Below are 22,522 nucleotides of genomic sequence, written 5' to 3'. Positions count from 1 at the left end.
TTGATTTGGGGAAGTATGTTAAATATTAGAGGTTTAAAAAATTTTATCAAAATAGGGTCACAAATCAATGTAAAATAATAGTCATTCATTTAGTCAAAGTGATAATTCAAATATTTAAAAAAGCAAAAACCTTTACTTTTTAATAGAGAGGAGACTTAGTTTTTCAGTCAATTGAAAGACCTAATAAAGACTACATGACACCAACAAAATCTGTTTTTCAGTTTACTCAAAAGGTACACAAAAGGTTTTTTATTTATGTTATTAATATTGTATGAAAATCTTATTCAAAAGAGAAAACAATATTTTATCTTTGTATCAGTGTTATTAATATTAATATTATACCTAATTTTAATAAACCCTTATAAACAGATTCATCCAATCTCAGTTTTGACCACAAAATATAAGTTTCCATAAACATTTTACAACCTTTACAATTTTCCCATTCTCTTTCTTTTCCAATTTTCTATATCCATTCAGTTTATCTATCTAATTCTTTCATTATTTTATCACTTCAACTTAAAGCAGCCTTTAATAACCATGAAATTACTTTTCATTTAACAAAAACATATTTTACTTTTCTATACATTGTGTAAAATTGTTTCACTTCTTGTCCTAGTTTTAGTCACCACATATTAGTATCATTTTTACCTTTTAGCAACCAAAGTAAGTAATTTTTAACTGTGAGTAGCAAACCAACAAATTATGAATATAATATTTAGAAATAATGAAACAAGTTTTCAATGTGGAATAGTACATTTCTACTAACAGATCTAAACATCTTCATTTCTCTGAAATAGGAAGCCAAGAGTATATAAGGTTAAACTCATAAGTAGTCATTAATATCTTACCACTATATCTTATTTGTAGAAGATCTACATATTCAACAAATATTCATTATTTAATTTGGCTTAGCAAAACTCTAAGGAAAAAGTTACCAAAGAGGATTTGAAAAACCATTTCAAGTAAACAGATTAGAAAACATAATTATTATTAAAACTTTTATCCCATTTATATCTGTATAATTTATTCATTCTTAACAATTATGTTTGGAATTTTAGGATACTTTAGACAAATCTAGCCAACATCTCAAGTTAAATTTTCTATTAAACATTTTTATAATACCGTACATCAGGCCAAGTGTCCTAAAAGCAAAATCTTTAAAATTAAATATATGCATTTTTGTGATAACTCAGAAGACAGTTGTTGATATTAAAATGACTATCATTAAACTACTCTGCAAGCTAAAATAAAATCTTAAGCACCCCAGCTAACTAAATGAACCCCTCTCAGCCAAAGGGACTCCAGAAATACCCTATAGTGAGTTGCTGGCCATGAGAAGGGAAATCAGACATGTGTCATCATGCATCTTTCCTTCCTGGAAATACCCTTTGTAAATCATTAACAGTCCTCAGACTACATAATCCAAAATTAAACCATATCTGTAGGTCATCAATTTACTTACAGATCACTTGAGTCTGGGTATATGTTCCAGACTTCCATTCTTCCAGAATGCCCAACTTTGAGATGTCCTGTTTTTTCAGGAGAAACCAATGTACAACTTCCATGTATTGAATTATGATTGAGTGGTGCCTTTTTCTGTATTTCTCAAGGAGTTCAGAGTCAATAGAAGTCTACTCTATATTTCTTCATGTGATATCAAAAATGGCTACATGAAGGAGGAATCAGCTGGAAATGGAAGAGCTAGTCTTAGAGGAATAAATTTGGGGAGATGTTAAACTTTCCAAAATGCCAATGAAGATTTTTCTGAGCAAAAATCATACCCACATGATAGGAATAAAACACTTTTAAAAAGGGGTTCCCATCAACTGAAAAAATTTGCTGAAATAGGATCCAAAAGGAAAAAAAATATACACAAGACTTTTTTTAATTTTGAAAAAAATTTGTAGCCTAATATTAGTTTTTAATTAAGCTGACTTCTGACCATAAAGCTCTTTGACCATAAAATCTTACCATAAAAATCTTTCAAATCTTTTATTATCAGACTTCAGCCAGGACAAACATAAAGTGCATTTTTCATTCAGTTTGTCTGGTTATAAAACCGACTTCTTTTCCAATTGTTCATGCAAATGAATTATTTTAGGCATTTCCAAAGTAACTCCATTTTGGCCATTTCTTCAAAATCTTGACCCAAAACTTCTGGTGTGAGACAGAATCTCAAGTGATTCTCCTGCCTCAGCCTCCCAAAGTGGTAGAATTACAGGCATGAGCCACTGAGCCTGGCCCTAAAAGTCAAAGGAAATTTTTCTGTAAAGTTTTTGGATGTTTTTACCATTTTTCTCCCCCACAGTTAAAAACTTGGATTTGTATTACCTTTACTTAAGATTTAAGATAATATATTTTTTTCTTTAACAAATATAAGGAGAAATTTCTAGAGCAATCTGGCATATCCTTACCTATGTTAGTCACCAATGTCTTCTGAGGCACATATGAACCTGAAACTGAGTAAAAATGTGAACAACATTTGGAGAATTGAGACCTTAGAGATGGATATTTTTCCATCTTCTCAAAATGGTGTAATTGTTTTTTGACAGATGCAAGAATATCTGGATACATAGTTTCTTTCAGAATGATCTTTTTTTCTTTTCATATGAATTATTATACTGCAGTATGTGTTCTTTTTTCTAACACTCTGTATATGTGATCTATGTGCATGCTTTTCATTTTTTTGCTTACTAAATATACACAATGCACATGTGTGAGTGTGCATGTGTGTAATAAAGGATTTGGGAAATTCGGTTAGTAACCCAATATTAAATAACGAAATTATAAGAAAAACCAAATATCCAAAGTCAAAAATCAAGAAAATAGTTCAACAAAGACTAAATGTCTTATTATGCTCTTTAAGCAATTAATAAAGTCAAAATAGCATTAGCTTTTCAATTAAATCTTGTATGAGAACTTTAATAAATAAAAGATATTTTAACATATCTATATAAATTATCTGGAATTTGACTAGGATATAAACAATTTGAGGGGAAAAACTCATCATGACCATATAAGAGCACCAGTGGCTCATGTTTAGAATCCCAGCACTTTGGGAGGCCAAGACAAGAGGATTCCTTAGGACTAGGAGTTAGAGACCAGCCTGAACGACATAGCAAAACCCCATGTCTATAAAAAAGATAACATTAGAGATTAGATAAAAGGTGTTTGTATAATATATTCTTTATCATGTTGAAATATGTGTATGAAAGCCTTAATGATGATATGCAGAGATAATTGTTTTGAGTTCTTATAATGGATTTATACTTTAAAAATTTTTCACATTGAATGATATCTATTTATATGATAATGGTTAATGTGGGAATAAACCAAGGACAATTTCTGACAACAAATGTCCCCAGCTGTTCAAATTAAGAGTTATTAATGTAGTTAGTTATTAACTGTCAAGTGATGACCTCAGGCTCTGAGGACTTTAGAAAATCTGATGCAAGTTTTGGTAAACTGTGTATAGGAATGAAAAGAAAAGGAACAGTGGACAGATCTTAAAATGTCAACCCAATATCAGGTTATCACCAATAAATATTGTGGAGTACTTGGTAATGAAGGAGTATGATGATAAATAGCTTATGAAGTGTTGCTTAAAGAGCTTTCCCAATTAATAAATAAAGCATCTGACTCAAAGCTGTGTGTGCTATTTTTCCTTCCTGTGTAGTCTTAATTTCTATGTTTTCTTATTAACTTCACTTTCAAATATTGCTTATTTGAAACATTTCAAAAATAAAACACATATTTTATTTTATAGCTTTCAGAGGTTACTCTTTCTTTCTTTCTTTCATGATCTTTTGTGAATCTGAAAAAGAGAATGCTATTTCTTATCAGGTAAGCTTTGATGTTTCCCAATTTAAATACAAAAAGCTAGAACAGTCATTGAACATTGAAATGGCTCCAAGTATGTTACAATATAACAGCAACTATGCTGGATAGAGATAATGGATTGATATAGGTAGTAATTGCATTTTTTTTGGTCACTGTATTTCCCCTAGTTCAGGTTTCTCTAATAAATGTTCTATTCTATTGCAAAGGCTTTCAAAAGGGCTTTCTGTTTTTCTTCCTTTGAATTCTTTCTCTATGCTACTAACATAGTAATCTTCCTAAAGTGCACAATGTTGCATCGCTCCTAGTCACCAATATCTGATAATTCAGCACAGTCTATATAATATAGTGCTTTAAAATTATGCTAGGTGCTATAACAGGTATACCTTGAAATATCAGTGGCCTGAAAAAACAGATTTTCACTCCCTGACTTGATGAAATAAATTCAGGAACTCAGATGACAGAAGTTCTCTAACCTCAAAACTTGGTTCCCAAGGTTACCTTTGTCACTGACAACCATCAAACACAGAGGAGAAAAAGGATACTGTATATGAGGTTGTTATAGCCTAAGCTTCAATATGACTTTATGTGGCTCAATATGGAAAATATAATTTCCACCCAAATTGCATTGGCCTGACAACTTGCCAACCCCCCCAAAATGAAAACAAAACAAAACAAAAAAAAACAAAATAGAATTATGTGGCACAACAGTGTGTTCAGGAAGAAGAGAAAGAAAGCTTAACTGAAAAGGTAAGTAATCAAGTTCTGGATAGCAAAACAAGGGTTTTACTTAAACTTCAGTTACAGTCTTATTACTGTTTTTCATGTATCTCCCAGCCCAAATGTATAATGCTCTCAAATAGCCTGTTATGTGTCTGACTCGTGTTTTTTTTCTACACCTTAAAATATACTCTTCTGCTATGGTCAATCAGAAATGTTGACCTTTTTAAATTTGGAGAATATTCTATATTTCCTATAATGATATTCTATTAAATTCTCCCTATCTGAAATAATTTTCTCATTTTTCCCTCTCATCTATTTTTCCATAGTATTAAAAATATATCTACCACTATAATTAATAAGCCCTTTTATTACAAAATTTAAAAATATAGTTATAATTTAATTTATAATTATAAAATAATAAGATATATGATTATGATATAAAACTTTTGGGAAATTCATTTGATTTCATCAAATAAGCTTATATTTTATACAAATTTATTTTTATTTTAATATGTTATGAGGATTTTTTAAAAATTGTTTTCAATGTTTTAAAATTTTTATGAATTTATGGCATACAAGTGTAGATTTGTTACAAATGAATATATTGTTTAGTAGTGCTGTCCGGACTTTAAGTTTATTCCTTACCTGAAAAATGTACATTGTACTTAACAGGCAATTTTTTATCCTGTATCCCACTCCCACACTCCTACCTTTTGGTGTCTATTATTACACCCTGTTTATCCATTTGTATCCACTGTTTAGCTCCCACTTAGAAGTGAGAATATGCAATATTTGATTTTCTATTTCTACATTATTTCACTTAAGATAATGGCCCCCAGTTTCTTTCATGTTGCTGCAAAAGACATGATTTCATTATTTTTATAACTTAGTAGTATTACATGATATAAGTATACTATGTTTTAGTTATTCAATTATCCCTTGGTGGACACTTAAGTTGATTCCATGACTTTGCTCTTGTGAATAATGCTGTGATAAACACACAAGTGCAGATATCCTTTGATACAATGATTTGAGTTTAACTGGGGTTGGGGGGTAGATATACAGTAGGAAGATTGCTAGATTGACTGGCAGATATGCTTTTAGCTCTTTGAGAAATCAAATAAGAAACAATTTTTATGTATTTTGTATTTTTCTATTTTTAAAAAAGGGAATTTTTTAGTCTGATATGAGCAAAACTCTGTCATAGCAAACATGATTTGGGAATGCTAGAAGGGAGATTAGAGTGGAGAGGCCTAGTTTGGTGTTTAGTCCTTTGTAGTCTTGGTTAGTTAAAAAGTATCTTTACCCTCATTTTATATCAGGTTCTTCTTGGTATATAGATAATTGTTTATTAAGTAATTGAGTAGTAACAATATGAAATATTATTCATGAAAACAACAACAACAAAAACAACCCAGATGCCTCCTCTTCTCTTCTTGCTTACATAGTCTACATTATAACTTAATCTGTTTTTTTCTAATAGTAAAGATAGAATCAGGGTTTCCTAGTCTATAATTTTGTTATGGAAAACAATTTGGGTGACTTTGTCTTTTTGAAAAGGAACACAATATCAGAGCTTCCTCTACTGTCAATGTATTTCAAATAAAAATCAAAAGAAATGAATGAGTCACCAACAAAACAGAAGAAGAGCAGAGAGTGAACAGAGTACCCAGGGATTTCTCTCATTCTTTTAGTGCTTCAATGAGCTGAGTACTTGAATTTTTGAGCAGTAAAATGATCCTGAATTTTTACAGTCATAATTTTGTCTTTCTTTTCAAGGAGCTCAGGACATTTCACCCCCAAATATGACTCTTTGGTATAAAAAGTATTTTGAATTAAAGGCCCTTAGAGATCAGCAAGCCCTTGAAAGGGGATTTCCCTCTACCTGCACAAAACAGACTGACCCATCACAAACGACAATTGACTTCTCTTCCCCTCCATATTATCTCAGTATTTTACAGGAAAGATGATCAAGAATGCAACCATACCTGGCTCAAATTCTTTTAAATATAATACCTTTCTCTCAAGGTTAATTTAATTTGCAGAGAGATTAATTTACAAGTCAGTGTGTCTGCCCACACATTCATCCTCTCTAGAAACCATTTATTGCCCCTAAACAGACCAGGCAGGTGGCTCATGCCTATAATCCTAGCACTTTGGGAGACTGAGGCAGGAGGATTGCTTGAGGTCAGGAGTTCAAGATCAGCCTGGGCAAGAGCAAAACACCCCAATGTTTCCCTCGACCCACCATCTCTACAAACAATAGAAAAATTAGCTGCGTATAGTGGTGAAAACCAGTAGTTCCAGCTACTCTGGAGGCTGGGGCAGGTGGATTAGATTGCTCCAGCCCAGGAGTTTGAGGTTACAGTGACCTATGATGCTGCTGCTGCACTCTATCTGGGGCAACAGAGTGAGATCCTGTCTCAAAAAAAAAAAAAAAAATATATATATATATATAATAACACAATTATCTATATTCCTTATCTCATTATATACATATATATATATATATCATATATCCTTTCTCATCTAAAGGAAAGGCATAAAAATTTCTGAACTTCATTGTGATATTGGGTAATCACTCTGGGATTCTTCCCATGTGCAGGATAAATAAACCTCATCCTTTTACTAATCTTCCTTAATTGTGGTCTGATCTTTCAGCAAACTTTCTGAGGAAAGCAGAAGTTCTCCTCACCCCCACAATTTCTACTGTCACCCCTTGGAAAGAACTAAAGAGAGTGCTGTGCTAACAAGTGCCTACTGTTAATACTCTTTTCCAATTATGTTGGAAGAGTGTTACTGAAAGCTCAAAAGATCGGCACTTATTTCCATTTCCAAGGCCACACCAGAAGAATGGGACCAAGTAGTTTGTGGAGAAGGAAAGAAATTTTTTATTACTTTGCCAGAAAAGGAGGAGAAATGGTAGACCTTCTCATCTCAAAATCCAATTTTTCCTGAACATAAGCAGAAATACAGAGCTTTTAAAGGGAGGGCCCTTCAGTTCTAGGTTATTGTGGTTAACTACTCTAGTGTCCCATCTCTGCTGAAGACAAAGGATAGCCTGGGATAGCCCAGTTATCTCTTTTAACAAAGGCCTTAACCTGCCTCAGGGATGCAGGCCAGGCTTCAGTTCCCAAATATAGTGGGGAAAGTTTTAAAGAGACAGAAAATATTTTTTTTCTATTTTATAGACTTTTATGTATGTCCTCCAGCCCTGTCCTAGAGGTTTATTTAGAAGTTGGCTTTGGGAAATTGAAGAACACCTCTTGTAACAGAGTAGTCATCCCTCCTCCCATAGATATGGAAGCATAAAATTGACAGTGGGAAATATGTAACAGAGAGAAGGACCTCAAAAAAAAATAGGAAGAAATGTGAACTGCTCCTTAGATTATGTCTGCGTTCCTAACCTCAGTTGTCTATAATTGCTTTGGGCTGGGTGAGGTTTTACATATTAATTTATTCTTTCTTTTAGGATTGACCTGAGTTTTTGTCTTAAATAGATTTGGGAAAGTTTACAGAATTAAATACAATATAAAACAAAAATTTTTAGGAAAATGAAAACCTGATTGGATTCCTGGCCCTGTACCTTCCCATATTCTGTTTCAGATTTGTCCCTGACTCAGGAGTTAGCTGTAACTCAAATTTATACTTAGGGGGAAATAGGAGATCCTGGATTCATAATGGTAAGAAGTGCGCAACCATCATACTCAGGTACATTAAATTATTGGAAACCCAAGAAGAGCTTTTTAGCATTGCTTCCATAAGTGTCAGCATTTTTCTCACTAAGCTTGAATTCCACTATCTGGGCCTCTGTCTTTGTCACTTGTTTCTTACTGGCTTGCCTACCAATCCAGTTTTTTGCTATATGTGGGTCCTACTTTAGCTTGGTATTCTAACTTTCACACACTAATTCAAGATTATTTGATTAACAGATAAAATATAGAATACCAGTTAAATTTGAATTTCAGATAATTAACAAATAATTTTTTTTGTTATAAGTATGTCCTAAATATTACATAGGATCATTCTTGGAATCTCAGTTTTCTCTTCTTTAAAAAGATTGTAGTTGCACATTCTGTCAGGGTTGTTATAAGAATTAAGAGAGATAATGTATTGTTTGGGACATACTTTTACTAAAATAATTATTTACCATTTATCTGAAATTCAAATTTAACTGGGCTTCCTATATTTTATCTGACAACTATATACTGACTTCTAAAAGATTTCCATGGCACTGTCACTACTTATCTTTATGTTCCCAGTTGACAGTTGTCAAAGCTTAGGCTTTTCTACTCTGTTGAAATGTACTATGCTCTTTTTGGTCTTCACTAATTTATGTAAGTTGATTCCCTCCAATTTCTGTGAATGGTTTGCTCTCAGTAGCATCTTTTATCTGTCTGTATGAATTTCCTGTCCCTGCCTGCTGTTTTGTGTGTGGCTGGTATTCCCTCAACATGCCTGGTCTCATAAACCTAAACCTCTCCCATCTGGCCTGTTACTCCCGCTTCACTGACATTAAGTCCTAGTTTTGTCTGGGGCAGTTCTATTAAAAGCAACAAATAATTATGCAGCATCTACTTGGTTCCAGGCATTGTGCTTCTGCAAATACAAAGAGAAATAAGGAATGTGCTCTATCATCAGGCACCTCAGATTCAAGTAAAGGAATAGATACTAATATTAGAAGTGATAATATTAGTAACTACCTTTTTTTTTGATATACTTACTACAGACCAGAAGCATTATCTTCCTTAATTCTGCAGTAACCCTGTCAAGCCTGTTTAACTACCACCTCTGTAAGAAAGAGAAAACTGAGATTCTGAGTATAATCATGTTTTCTACATAAATACTTTCAGTGAGGAACTGGGATGGGGATCTAAATCTCTGATTCTAGATTGGTTGTACAATGCATTGGCCTAGAGTCAGCTGAATCCAATACTATTATGTGTCATTTATTTTTTTATGTCCAGCATACCTTCCCAGAGGAGAGGGATATAACTGGTAATTGCTGTATGGAATTGTTATTCTTTTGTCTTTTTTTCCCCTTGTGATATTGATGACACTGGCTTGACGGTTCATATCCATTAGGATCTCTAAATTTCTTCCTACTTGTATAGGACTAATGAAAGCAAGTGTGAATGACACTCATGCTTCAAAAGAAAGGCCTATGTATAGGGATTTGATGATCAGAACAGAAAACAGGTAGGTCTTTCTTTTGTCTCCACCTTCCCTCAATTCTAGATGTGGATAACTCTCCATTGTCTTTGAGCTACAGGCTTCTTGGTCTTTCTTCTGTAGAAATAATGATGCAAGAATATGATCTCATTCTGCTCTGTCTTAAATATGCATCTTCTGCTTTGTTTTCAAAGCCATCTATCTTAGGGATAATATTTGGAAAGAGTGGTCATATTCCAGTTTCTGAAATGATTAGAGGATTTACATTTCCATGAAATCCTTTTTTCTGGCTTAAAATAATAGTAGTAATGGAGAGAATTCAATGGCATTTGGCTATTTACTTCTTATCATTAATGAACATTAATTTACACATATTGAATGAGTGCCAAGCATGTGTAAGATCTTTCCATTTTCCTTCCAACAAAGCAGCTTTTTCTGCAGACAGTTCAAGGGGTTTTCCTTAACCCCAGACTGAAATGATGGTTCAGCTCAGCTGCTCACAACTCTCTTGGCACTAATAACACCGGTTTCTAAATTTCACCCTTCCAAAGAGGATATTGATTATTCCAGGTCCTACACAATATAGAATTTTGTTCTCCTCTTGATGGACTGGCTTGGAATTAGTTGCTCGACCTTAATCTTACCAACTAGGCTAAGAAATCACAGGATTTAAACAGACATGGCCACTCAGCAGGCATTGGGTGCAGGAAGAAGGGATTTATTGTGAGTGCGCACGTGTGCACGTGTATGTATGTATGTGTGTGTGTGTGTGTGTGTGTGTGTGTGTGTGTGTTGGGGGAGGTGGGCAGAATCATTCCAAAACATGCCTAATAAGGATATGGAACTAAATTGAAAATTTCAGCCAGTGGCATTGATATTTTAGGAGCATCAGAAATTCCATACTGAAATTGCTGGTTCAAGAAAGTCCTGTCAATTTGGGAGAGGCATATCTTTAATTACATGTCTGATGGTAAACTCTAAGAAGTTTAGATATAATCTGGTTTCAGAAAATATTGGAAGGATTTAACCGATACAGGTAATGGAGCCAAGTGTAAGCTCTTCCTCAGAGTCTTTTTTATATGAGTGAATAATTAGCCGAATTAGTGCAGGTGCCTGAGATGGATAATATTTCACTAGCACCACACTGGCCTCTTAAGCTTTTATTTAAAATATACTATGTGTTTTAAATAAATACACATGGCCCAAATAGTGCAAATGGTGAAGCATCTTGAAATGTGATGACTTAGGGGCATTCTATTCTATGTTTAGGCATTCAACTCCAGAACCTGAAAATAAATAATAGATTATTCAGTATGTAAACATTGCTTTTTAAACACTTTTGAAACTACTCTCTACCTCCTTTTATCTCTTTCATAAGTTCACATCAAATCTAGCTTAATACAATATCTTTCTAAGCCATATTTGTCTTGACATAGAGGCATTGTCTGAAGAGAAAGAAAATGTAGGTAATTGATTAAATAAATATTGCCATTGATTACTGTGAAACTGTAAGTCAATCTTTTTTAGGAAATTAATCAAGGACAATTTTCCATAGTAGCAATGAGCCACAGTTCAATAGCCACAGTTCAAAATAGCCACAGTAGAATATCTTATTTGTTTATAGTACCAAATCTGTTTATTTGTTGAGGCTAAAAATATTAAGATAATGAAAAAAAAAGAATTATGTAAGCGTAAATTATACAGGTACATAGGTAATGTATACATTTTGTACACAAAATAAGATTATACACTGTAAATATTAAAAAGCTTTCTGAAGCTATGAAGTAGTCATGGCAATGAACATAAGCCTATAGCCTCATGCTTTGCGTCTAAGAAGCAGTCATCCCATTATAAGAATTTTGATGAAACTGGAAAAGATGTTTTTTGGCCATTGATGGCCTATTTCTCCAGGCTACTGCTGACCATTCCCATCATCAGTCTCTTTGTCACCATTAGTCGCACTGCCACTGCATCATTGCTAAGCGTGAGGAGCCCTCCTTAATACTCTCTTCCATGTGATGGTTGGGAGAACCAAAACTTTCAAGGCTATGTTCAGGCATGTCCACCTATCACATCTGAATTTCAGATCCTGAACTAGCTTGCTTAGGAGCCTGAGAAAACAAATTTGCTGATTTGACACTAAATGAGAAAACTTTTCAGAAATTATAAAGTAAAAGGAAGTTTTACTGTACATGATCGATAGATCTCAAATACCTGCTAAGTTTCATAGTCAGACAGACAGGTCTAAAATAGTTTTAAAAAGTCTGGCTATCAGCACTTTTAAAGTGATCAAATTGCAAAGGGAATGCAACATTTTCAAGTTGGCCAGTTTGCTAACTAAGGTTTTAAAGTTAATAGAAACTTTAATTTCTTTCTTCCTCCTTCTCTCTCTCTTTTTCCTTTTTTTCTTTTCAATTTTATAATTAATGCTGGGCAGAAAACTGAGCTCCATACATAGGCATGTCTCTTATCAATTTTATGACTTGTTATTTCTTGGCAAGCTTTCCCTGATGTAACATCTGATAATTTACCAATGAGATCTGCCAGTGGGAAAAGCTTTGCAGGGAACAAATTTTTCAGCAGTGCAAATTAAAGTTGGTGGGCTATGGACTTGGACAGTGAAAATCTCCTAAGGGACTAAATCTGCACATTAGTTTAGAGGCAAGTCTTGGCAACTTTGGGGTCCTATCACTGGCAATTTATAGCAAGTACTTGCTCATTTAAGCTCAGGGCATATTCTTTTAGGAAGATCTTTTAATCAAGTAGTGGAGCGTGGCAGAATCATAACATATTATATTCAGAGGAGAATGTAAAAATCATTTAGTCCACATCTGCACTCCAGACATGAATCCCTTTAAAAGATCATTCAATATTAATAGCTACAACTCTATTTGGATATATCCACCAAACTCTTGTAGATGACCAATATTATATTTTGACAGAAGAAAACAAAAATTGTATATTAACAAAATTCTCAATCTAAATCACATACAATCAATAGGCTTCTAAATATTTCTAAATATTATAATATAGGTATAGGAAAGTATTTTTTATTTGCACCTTTAATTCTTAAGAATTAACAGTCACGTCATTGGTTTACCTTGATCACTTTCAAGATAATTTTAGAAAATATAGATTTTTTTGTACTGTTAATAATATATTTCTTACTAATCTTATTTGGGTGTGAGTTTTACAATTTTCAGGATTCATTCTCAACAATTTCTCATTATAGAAAAAAAATCTTAAAAGTCAAGGTGGTACAATGCAAAGAAACTGCTTTTTTCTATATATTGGCTTCACATTTACTCGTCTTGTAATACTTTTTGGCAAGTTAATTAAACACTCTATACTTCATCTATAAAGTGAAAAATTATTACCTACCTAAAGGCATTAATGTGAGAATCAATTCATGTCCACTGATTGTATTAATAACAATGCCCATGGTGTATTAAACTATTCCTAAGCCAGAAAGTTTCTTTTTCATTTAATTCATCAAGTGAAAAGACCAATCTAAGATCTACTGGTCTTTTTATGACTACATGCTGATATTGATTATTATGATAATGATATTGATACCTTTTGATTTCTGTTTGGATAGAAATAGTAGATCTTCAAAGTTTTTTTCATAACTAATAAACAAACAAGTCTTGAACAAAGAAACAGAAAACTTTCATCACTATGATTTCAATCGATTTGAAGAGGTGGAAGTGAGGAATTAAATTTAAATTATTAAAAACAGCTCAAACCCTTAAGTAAGACTGCATTAGGTAAATAAAAGCATGAATCTGATTCACACACTATAGCAGTGTCACAATGTTCATATATTGAATGCTTGGGAGGGTCAAGAAATACTTATCAGAGGTGTCACGTGAGAAGAATCATGAGGATTAAGTAAGATGAATACCCAGGTATAAATACCAAGGACATGCTAACCAGAGTGAATACCAATTACAAAATCAAAGGCAACAAAAGTGGTAGAGCTTTCTGCAAACTGAGAGTAGTTTGTGAGGGTAGGTATGCTTGTGGGGAGAATATTGAAATTGGAAAGGAAAATGAATAGGTGTCAGGTCCAGAATGACTTAGGACAACCTGGTGAAGGTTTTATTCTGATGACAGCGAGTAGCTATTAAATGATTTAAAGTAAGGAATTCCTCCTGCAGCCAATTAAGCCTACCCTGCTACTTTCCTCATGGGGGCCCGGTGTGCAATGGCTGCAAACAGCAGCCTCCTTGATAGTGTATGCAGCCTGCTGCTAGTATGGGACCTTGAAGACAGTCCCTTCCAGTACATGTTCATTTGTCAGGCCATGTGCTGTCCCCAGTCTAGGCTCCAGGCAGCTTTGCCCGGTGCCTTTGGAAAGTCCCAGGGCATGGTGGTCAGGGTTCACATTGGACAAGTCGTCATGTCCATCCGCACCAAACTGCAGAACAACGAGCGTGCGAGCGATTGAGGCCCTATGCAGAGCCATGTTCAAGTTCCCTGGCCGCCAAAAGATCCACATCACAAAGAAGTGGGGCTTTACCAAGTTTAATGTGTATGAATTTGAAGATACGGCTGAGAAGTGGCTCATCCCAGATGGCTGTGGGGTCAAATACATCCCCAATTGTGGCCCCCTTGACAAGTGGCAGGCCCTGCACTCATGAGGGCTTCCACTGTGCTGTCCCCTCATTTGTGCCCACTAATAAATCCTACTTCCTAGCCAAACTAAAAAAACAAAAAACAAAAAAAACAAAAAAATTCCGGAATTTCTGGTGAAATTTGCCTTTTAGGAATATCACTGTGAAAGAAGTTTAGAGTGTATAAGAGGAGAGACAGGGAAACCAACTAGGGAGTAGTTACAGCAATCTAGGTAATAAATAATGAGGGCCCAAACCAGTTTAACTGAACATAAAGAATAATGAAAGCTTATATTCTATAAATAACTTTAAATTAACATTACAATTTACAATACTTAGAGGTTTGCTTAACTGATAGTATTTAAGAATAAGCAGTAAAAAAAAAATTCTATTGAAATGTACACATCTAGGAAAGATGTTGGGACAAATTTGGTTGAAAAGTTATGATGTTTTAAGGAGGGTTTTCCTCCCAGGCTAGACAGTTTTCTGTTAAATTGTTATTTTCCGTTAAGATCTCTGTGGTCTTCTCTAATCTGTGTGTTCACAGGCTTACTGTAGCAGAGGTTTACTCTGAAGAGAGCCTCATCTGCTGCCTCTTGATGTCCTCGGAGGGTTAATGAAGCCCTATTTTGAAGGTTTGTATTATGTATAGAGATATCTTTGGTATAATGCTTGGTTGAGAAATGCTTCCTCAGATAGCATATGATAACAACAACCACTAAAATGTGAAAGAACAACCAACAATCAACATTTTATAGAGAGTCTGGAACTGCATAAGATGCTGAAACGCAGTTGACAAAGGGAGATTGAAATGAATGTAGCTGTAGCTTTACCAGAGTTCATTCCTGAGCCTGAAAGCCTGTCAGAGGCTTAAGAAGGGAACAAGAAGAACTGGGTAAGAAGGACAAAGGGCTTTAACATCATGGGCTTCATTTAGTGCCCAGAATTATAAATCACAGACTTCACATCACCAGATGATTGCCTCTCACTATTGATTTGTAAATTCTAATTGTACAAAAAGTTTGCCAGTGTTTTGTAATGCTCTTTGGAAGGAATTTAGAGATATTTCATGAGCATAATTCCTTTGGAACACAATATTCTTAGCAGAGCAGCCATTGTCTTAATCTTTCTAAAGCCTTGTTCAAAAGTTTAGAGATACACATGAAACTTTGTAGCAGACCATCTTTATGCTGTTGTCCTCTTAGAAAATTGGAGTTTTCTTTTTCTTTTTCAAAAGCTGCATCTACTTCGGCAGCTGGAGCGGCGGCCAGACTCTCTTGGAAGTTTAGGATATTTCGTGGTTCTGAATGTTAGCAACTGAAAATGCCGGTAGACGATGAAGCATCTGAAGATGACACGGATTCAGTTTCCTCAAACAGTCAAAGAATCTTTATTTTCCAATAAGAGAGTATAACAATTTCTGTGCATTATGGGAGATTTTGACTTGGTGGAAACCTTACAGAAAACTTCATCTTCTGTAGAATCTGATATCAAAAATTTTCCCCATTCTTTTGGACCGAACTTAAATACCAATAGGGAAGACCAGACCATCTGTCATTCAAGGGACAGTTGAAGTCCTGACTTCTTTAATGCAAGAGCTACAAAACAGTGGAAAGACTGACTCGGAACTTTGGAAAAACTGTGAGACCAGGTGGTTACAACTATTCAATTTGGTCGAAAAACAATGCCAAGAACAGATAGTTGCCCAGCAGGAACAGTTCCACAACCAAATTCAACGTATACAAGAGGAGATAAAAAATTTAGTCAAATTACAGACGAGTGATACTTCTTGGGCTTCCTATGATAGAAGTTCTTCATGCAAACAAGTATCATCAGAAAGTCAAATGGGTTTTTTTTCTGAAAACAGTGAGAGAAATGAATCTGTTATCAGTTACCCTAAATCTAAAGAAACTGAAATGCATCAAGAAACGTCCTCATCACAACCAGACTGTAACATGGACAGTAGCTCAGTGAGCAGTGGGTATGGTACTTTTTGTGTCTCAGAGTTAAATACATACAAACTTAAAGACCCTAAAGAGTTCATGGAGCACACAGACGTTTCTAAAGGACAGTACGTAGCACCTGTGGTTCAGTCTGATTCGCTGGTAGACAGTGTGAAAAACAAGGGTTTTTATATACAGACTACTGAAGAGTTTGGTGCATCTTTAAAGGAAGATATTTCCATTTTTCCTGGTGAATTTGAACATAATTTTCTTGGTGAAAATAAGATTTCTGAAGTATACAGTGGAAAAACAAATAGTAAATCTGTAACATCATGGGCACAAAAGCTGAAGCAGAACCAACCAAAGAGAGCACATGCAGAAGACGAATGTTCAAGATCTAAGCCAGGAAATGAGCAAAGCAAGAAACCACCAACTGAGAGAACTGATTTTGCTGCTGCTGCTCCACATCCTTGTGGTTTTTATCTCAGTAAACCAGATGAAACTCCAAATTCTTGGATGTCTGATTCAGGAACAGGACTGACTTACTGGAAACTAGAGGAGAAGGACACGTATCACTCTTTACCTGAAACTTTAGAGAAGACTCTTGTACCGTTGTCCTCCACAAATATGTTATCCGGGCAGCCTAATACTAGTAATGAGATGAAGCTACCATCACTGAAGGATATTTATCATAAAAAACAAAGGGAAAACAAGCAGTTACCTGAGAGGAATCTCACTCCTGCTTCCAACCCAAATCATCCTCCAGAGGTACTGACTCTAGATCACTCGTTACATATGAAGCCAAATCAGCAGATTTCAGGGATTCAGCCACATGACTTTTTGAATGCCCTTGATGACAGAATATCCTTTTCACCAGACTCTGTTCTAGAACCTAGTATGTCTAGTCACTCTGACATAGACTCATTTTCACAAGCAAGTAATGTTGCTTCTCAGTTATCTGGATTCCCCAAATATCCTACAAATACAAAAGCCTCCCTGATGGACTCCTGGAAAAGTCATGCATTCCAAAACGAAAGCAGGACCAGCTCCACGTTTCCTTCTGTATATACTATCACCAGTAATGATGTCTCCGTCAACACTGTAGATGAAGAAAACACTGTCATGGTAGCTTCAGCCTCTGTCAGTCCGTCCCAGCTTCCAGGTACAGCCGGTGGGGTCCCAGACTGCATTTCATTGACTTCCGTGGAAGACCCTGTGATACTGTCCAAGATTAGGCAGAATCTGAAGGAAAAGCATGCCTGACACATAGCAGATCTTCGAGCTTATTATGAAGCAGAAATAAGTAGCTTGAAACAGAAGCTGGAGGCAAAAGAAATTTCTGCAGTTGAAGACTGGAAAAAAACCAATCAAATTCTTGTAGACAGATGTGGCCAATTAGATAATGCTTTGAATGAAGCTACTGGTCGTGTCAGAACACTTGAAAATAAGAATAACTTACTGGAAATAGAAGTGAATGACTTGAGAGAACGGTTCAGCGCAGCCAGCAGTGCCTCCAAAATTTTGCAGGAACGAATTGAGGAAATGAGAACAAGTAATAAAGAAAAAGACAATACCATCATTCGACTAAAATCTAGACTGCAGGATTTAGAAGAAGCATTTGAGAATGCTTACAAACTCTCAGATGATAAAGAAGCTAGGCTAAAACAAGAAAACAAAATGTTTCAAGATCTTTTAGGAGAGTATGAGTCCCTTGGAAAAGAACATGGAAGAGTAAAGGATACATTAAATACAACTGAGAACAAATTGCTTGATGCACATACTCAGATTTCTGATTTGAAAAGAATGATTTCAAAACTTGAAGCTCAGGTCAAACAAGTGGAGCATGAAAATATGTTAAGCTTTCGTCATAATTCTAAAACTCACGTGAGACCCTCTCGTGCCAACACGCTGGCAACTTCTGACGTCAGCAGGCGCAAGTGGCTGATTCCAGGCGCAGAGTATTCCATCTTCACTGGCCAGCCCCTGGACATCCAGGGCAGTAGCGTAGATCACCAGCTGGAGGAAACCTGTGTCCCTGGGTACCATTCCCCTCCAGAAAAGGATTCTTCACCTGAAAGTTCACCAACAAGCTTATTGATGAAAAACCAAAGAGAGACTTCAGACATACCGATCATGAAAGCTTTAAAAGAACTTGATGAAGAAAAAATATTTAAAAATTGGGGGACACAAACAGAGAAAGAGGATACCTCAAATAAATTAGTGAATCCTCGGCAAACTGAAACTTCAGTCAATGCAAGTCGTTCCCCAGAAAAATGTGCCCAACAGAGACAAAAGAGACTTAATTCTGCTTCACAGAGATCATCCTCTTTACCACCTTCAAATCGTAAATCAAGCACTCCAACAAAGAGAGAGATTATGTTAACACCAGTGACTGTGGCTTATAGTCCAAAGCGATCCCCTAAAGAAAATTTGTCTCCAGGATTTAGTCATCTACTTAGCAAAAATGAAAACAGTCCAATTAGATTTGATATACTTTTGGATGATTTAGATACTGTTCCTGTGTCGACATTACAACGTACCAATCCAAGAAAACAACTCCAGTTTCTTCCTCTAGATGACCCGGAAGAAAAAAAATATTCAGAAAAAGCTACCGACAACCATGTTAATCATAGCTCTTGCCCCGAACCGTTGCCAAATGAAATGAAGAAAGTATCTGTAAGACCAGCCTGGGAGAAGAATAAATCAGTTAGCTATGAACAGTGTAAGCCTGTTTCAGTAACACCACAGGGTAATGATTTTGAATATACAGCAAAAATTAGGACCTTAGCTGAAACGGAACGATTTTTTGATGAACTTACAAAAGAAAAGGACCAGATTGAGGCAGCTCTAAGCCGGATGCCTTCTCCTGGAGGACGAATCACTTTACAGACAAGATTAAATCAGGAAGCCTTGGAAGATCGTTTGGAAATGATTAATCGGGAACTGGGTTCCGTTCGCATGACACTAAAGAAATTTCATGTTTTGCGCACCTCTGCAAATCTTTGAGATTTGTAGCCATTAAATTTTGAGACATTTTTGTTTGCACTAATGTATAATTATGCACTCAGAAAAGGCAAACTATTTTGTACTGTTTATAAGCCTTCCAACAGTAGTTTTACAATCACGCTATTCTTACACTTGCTATTTTATACTTCAAATGGCCACATATTTTCAAGATATTTTTGTTATGCTCAGGAATCTCTTGTATATTTTACTATCTAAAAAGTATTATTTTAAAATAGTATATGTCTCCAATTTATATTAAGAATTAAGGAAATTTAAACAGGAGGCAGCTTGTTTCTAAACAAATAGTGTTATCCTTTTAAGATTAACTTTGCACACCAATTTTATAAACTTGTTCTACATTGTAAATATGATTCAATTTTTAAAAATAAAGCTGAACAGCTTCCATAAAAAAAAAAAAAAAAAAAAAAAAAAAAAAAAAAAAAAAAAAAAAAAAAAAAAAAGCTGCATCTACTGTTTTACTGAAGGAAAATGTCATAGACCTATATTTTCTGAATTATCCTTCAAAATATTGGTCAGATTGGCCAAAGAGAAAAACTTGACAGACTTTTTCTTGGAACTGAAAGAGGCAAATGCTAGGGAATGAAAAAAATTTGAAAACAAATCAATAAACAAGAATGTTATTTAGGCAAAATATAAAGCAGGAAGGGAAGGGCTAGTATCCCCAAACCTATATTCAGAACTTAAGTTTAAAAGATATATAGTTATTAAGTGTTTATTGAATTTTAGGCTGAGTAATTACATTACATAACTCATTTCTCCCATTCACCCATTTTCATATCTTTTCTGAGGAAATAGAATAGAAAGAACAAATACATAAACTGTGGTTACACAGTTACAGATGTAAAGAGTAGAATTCAGTACCAGGTCCATTAAATGTTTTGATATATTTATGGATAATATATTCATAAGTGACTATCAGAGTACAAATTATTATGAGAACTTACGGTGGTTTAAGAAGAGATGAAGATAATATACAGTTGTGTTAGGTGATGATGCTGCCTTTGAAGAAAGACACGTATCGAAACAAATATACCAGCTTGAACTGTCATTAAAAAATAAACAAAAAATGTTCAGATAAAATGCCCTGGAAATTCAGAAGCGGGAATTGTAACATTAGAATAGATGATGATTGGTTTATCCCCTAAAATATAATTAGCTTATGAAAATGTGAGTATCTTGGAGAAGACTTCTCTAGGTGGAAAGATGAGGTTTATTTACTATCTTAGATCTGGGAAATGGTATGGCATGTGTGGTGAATGACATTAGATTTTACTAGAGGAGAAAATGCATAATGAGTAGAAATGAGCTATAAAGAGCTGGTGGGACTATATTTTGAAGTCAAATAAATAAATCTATATTTTCTTCTCTGGTCATTAACCGTGTTCAAGATTTATGAGTAATACAATCTCTTTTATATGGTATGATTATAGAGAATTTATATTATAATATATAAATTGCTCCTTTTAAAACCATTTTTAGGAATTATATTCTTCAATTCTTTCTCAGTTTCAAATTGTTTGCAGAACTCCTATTTGTACACTGAAAAGTTTTAAGGGCCTTTTTTGAATGAAATTCAGCTTGCCTCTGAGGAACACACTTTGGAAAGCCTTTGATATAAGATAGATATTCTTTTTCTTGTGTTTGAGAGAATGGGTTAGTGCAGCAAGAAAGGATGCCTTTCAATTTGATAGAAAGGCACTACATGAATCTCTGTTAGACTCCGAAAATTAAACTAGGAGCTGTGTCAACTGGTTCTCTGCTTTACAGCCATGTGGGACAGTCTACAAGTGTTCATGTGGACAGTAAGTGGGGGTCAAGTGCACTCGATACACCCTGCTGTTGGCAAGTGCCCAGCATAGCAGATGTTCCTTTGTAGAAGGATGAGCAAACAGGAAAAACTCAACATGAGGTCTATAAAAATTCTGCACCATAAGGAACAGGAGAGTTTTACCCTGAAAAAGAATTGGAAGAGAAGCTTACTTCTAAAAGCTATTGTACTTTCTAAAGCCAAAAGAAAAGTAGCCTGTCATGTTCATAGGAAAGATACAGGATTAAATAATAATAACCATAACAATAATAATAACAGCTGATATTTCTATGGTATTTACTATGTGTCAGTTACTTTCTACAAATATATATGAATGTGTGTGTGTATAATATATAAAATGAGCATATCTACAGTGTGATCATTTTTTACAATACCAAGGACACTCACGTAGTCAGGACCAGATAAACAGAACATTATTAGGACCAAGAAGCCCCTCTTGTCTTCCCTTTCTGTTGCTATCTAACCCCCTAACCCCACCTACATGCTAATCAAGATAAATCACTATTGTCCAAGAGTGTAAATTAGATTCAGATGTTTGTACTTGTATATAATTTTTATAAAATATATGTTCAAATCTTTTGCCCATTTTTTTGCTTTTGGGTTATCTGTCTTACGGATTTGTATGAATCTCTTGTACATATTAGATACAAGTTTTTTGGGTTTGATTTATGTATTATGATTATCTTTTCCACTCTTTAAATTGCATTTTCGCTCTCTTATTGGCTACTTTTGGTGATCCTAATTTCTAAATCTTAGTGCACCTGATTTAATTTTTTCTTTTTGATATTGTTCATACTTGGTGTGTGAATATTTTTAAGAAATCTTTGCTTACTCCAAATTTACAAAGAATGCTCTCTTATGTGTTCTTTTAATGGCTTCATGGCTTTACCTTTCACACTTACTCCTGTGATACATTGGCAATTATTTTGTGTTTATGGTGTGAGATATGGTTATCCAACCAACCCAATCATTTGTCGAAAGTATTTCTGTACATGCTTCCCTATTGCCTTTGTAATAAATCAGTTTATAAAATATCTGTGAGTCTGTTTTCAGAACCTCTATTTTGTTCCATCGGTCAGTTTGTTTATTGTTTTAACTACTTTACAGATATTAAATAGCTTAATCCGAACAATTACACAATAAATGGCACATTAATACCTACATATTATAGTTAAGGAAACTGGACCAATGCAATGTTTTAAAACTTGCCAAAAGTCACATTGCTTAGTTAACAGCAAATCCAATTTTATAAATTCTGATAAAAAAAAAAAACAAGCTGAGCAATAGATTGAAATGAAAAGAGTGGATTTAAGAAACAATTGCAAGAAAATCAAATCTTAATAGCAAAAGTAATTTACACACTATGAGTTGTGAAG

The 22,522-nt window shown here is 34.5% G+C and overlaps 2 pseudogenes; both read left to right on the top strand.

Annotated features, from left to right (window-relative positions):
* The first annotated feature begins 13,886 nt into the window (after positions 1–13,886).
* Positions 13,887–14,009, top strand: LOC142875423 (uncharacterized; annotated as a pseudogene).
* Positions 14,010–15,599: 1,590 nt separating this feature from the next.
* Positions 15,600–19,687, top strand: LOC142871488 (M-phase phosphoprotein 9 pseudogene; annotated as a pseudogene).
* The last annotated feature ends 2,835 nt before the right edge of the window (positions 19,688–22,522 follow it).

This window comes from Microcebus murinus, chromosome 1, assembly GCF_040939455.1.
Source record: "Microcebus murinus isolate Inina chromosome 1, M.murinus_Inina_mat1.0, whole genome shotgun sequence".
Classification (NCBI taxonomy): Eukaryota; Metazoa; Chordata; class Mammalia; order Primates; family Cheirogaleidae; genus Microcebus; species Microcebus murinus.
This window is presented reverse-complemented; position numbering and strand designations above follow the sequence as displayed.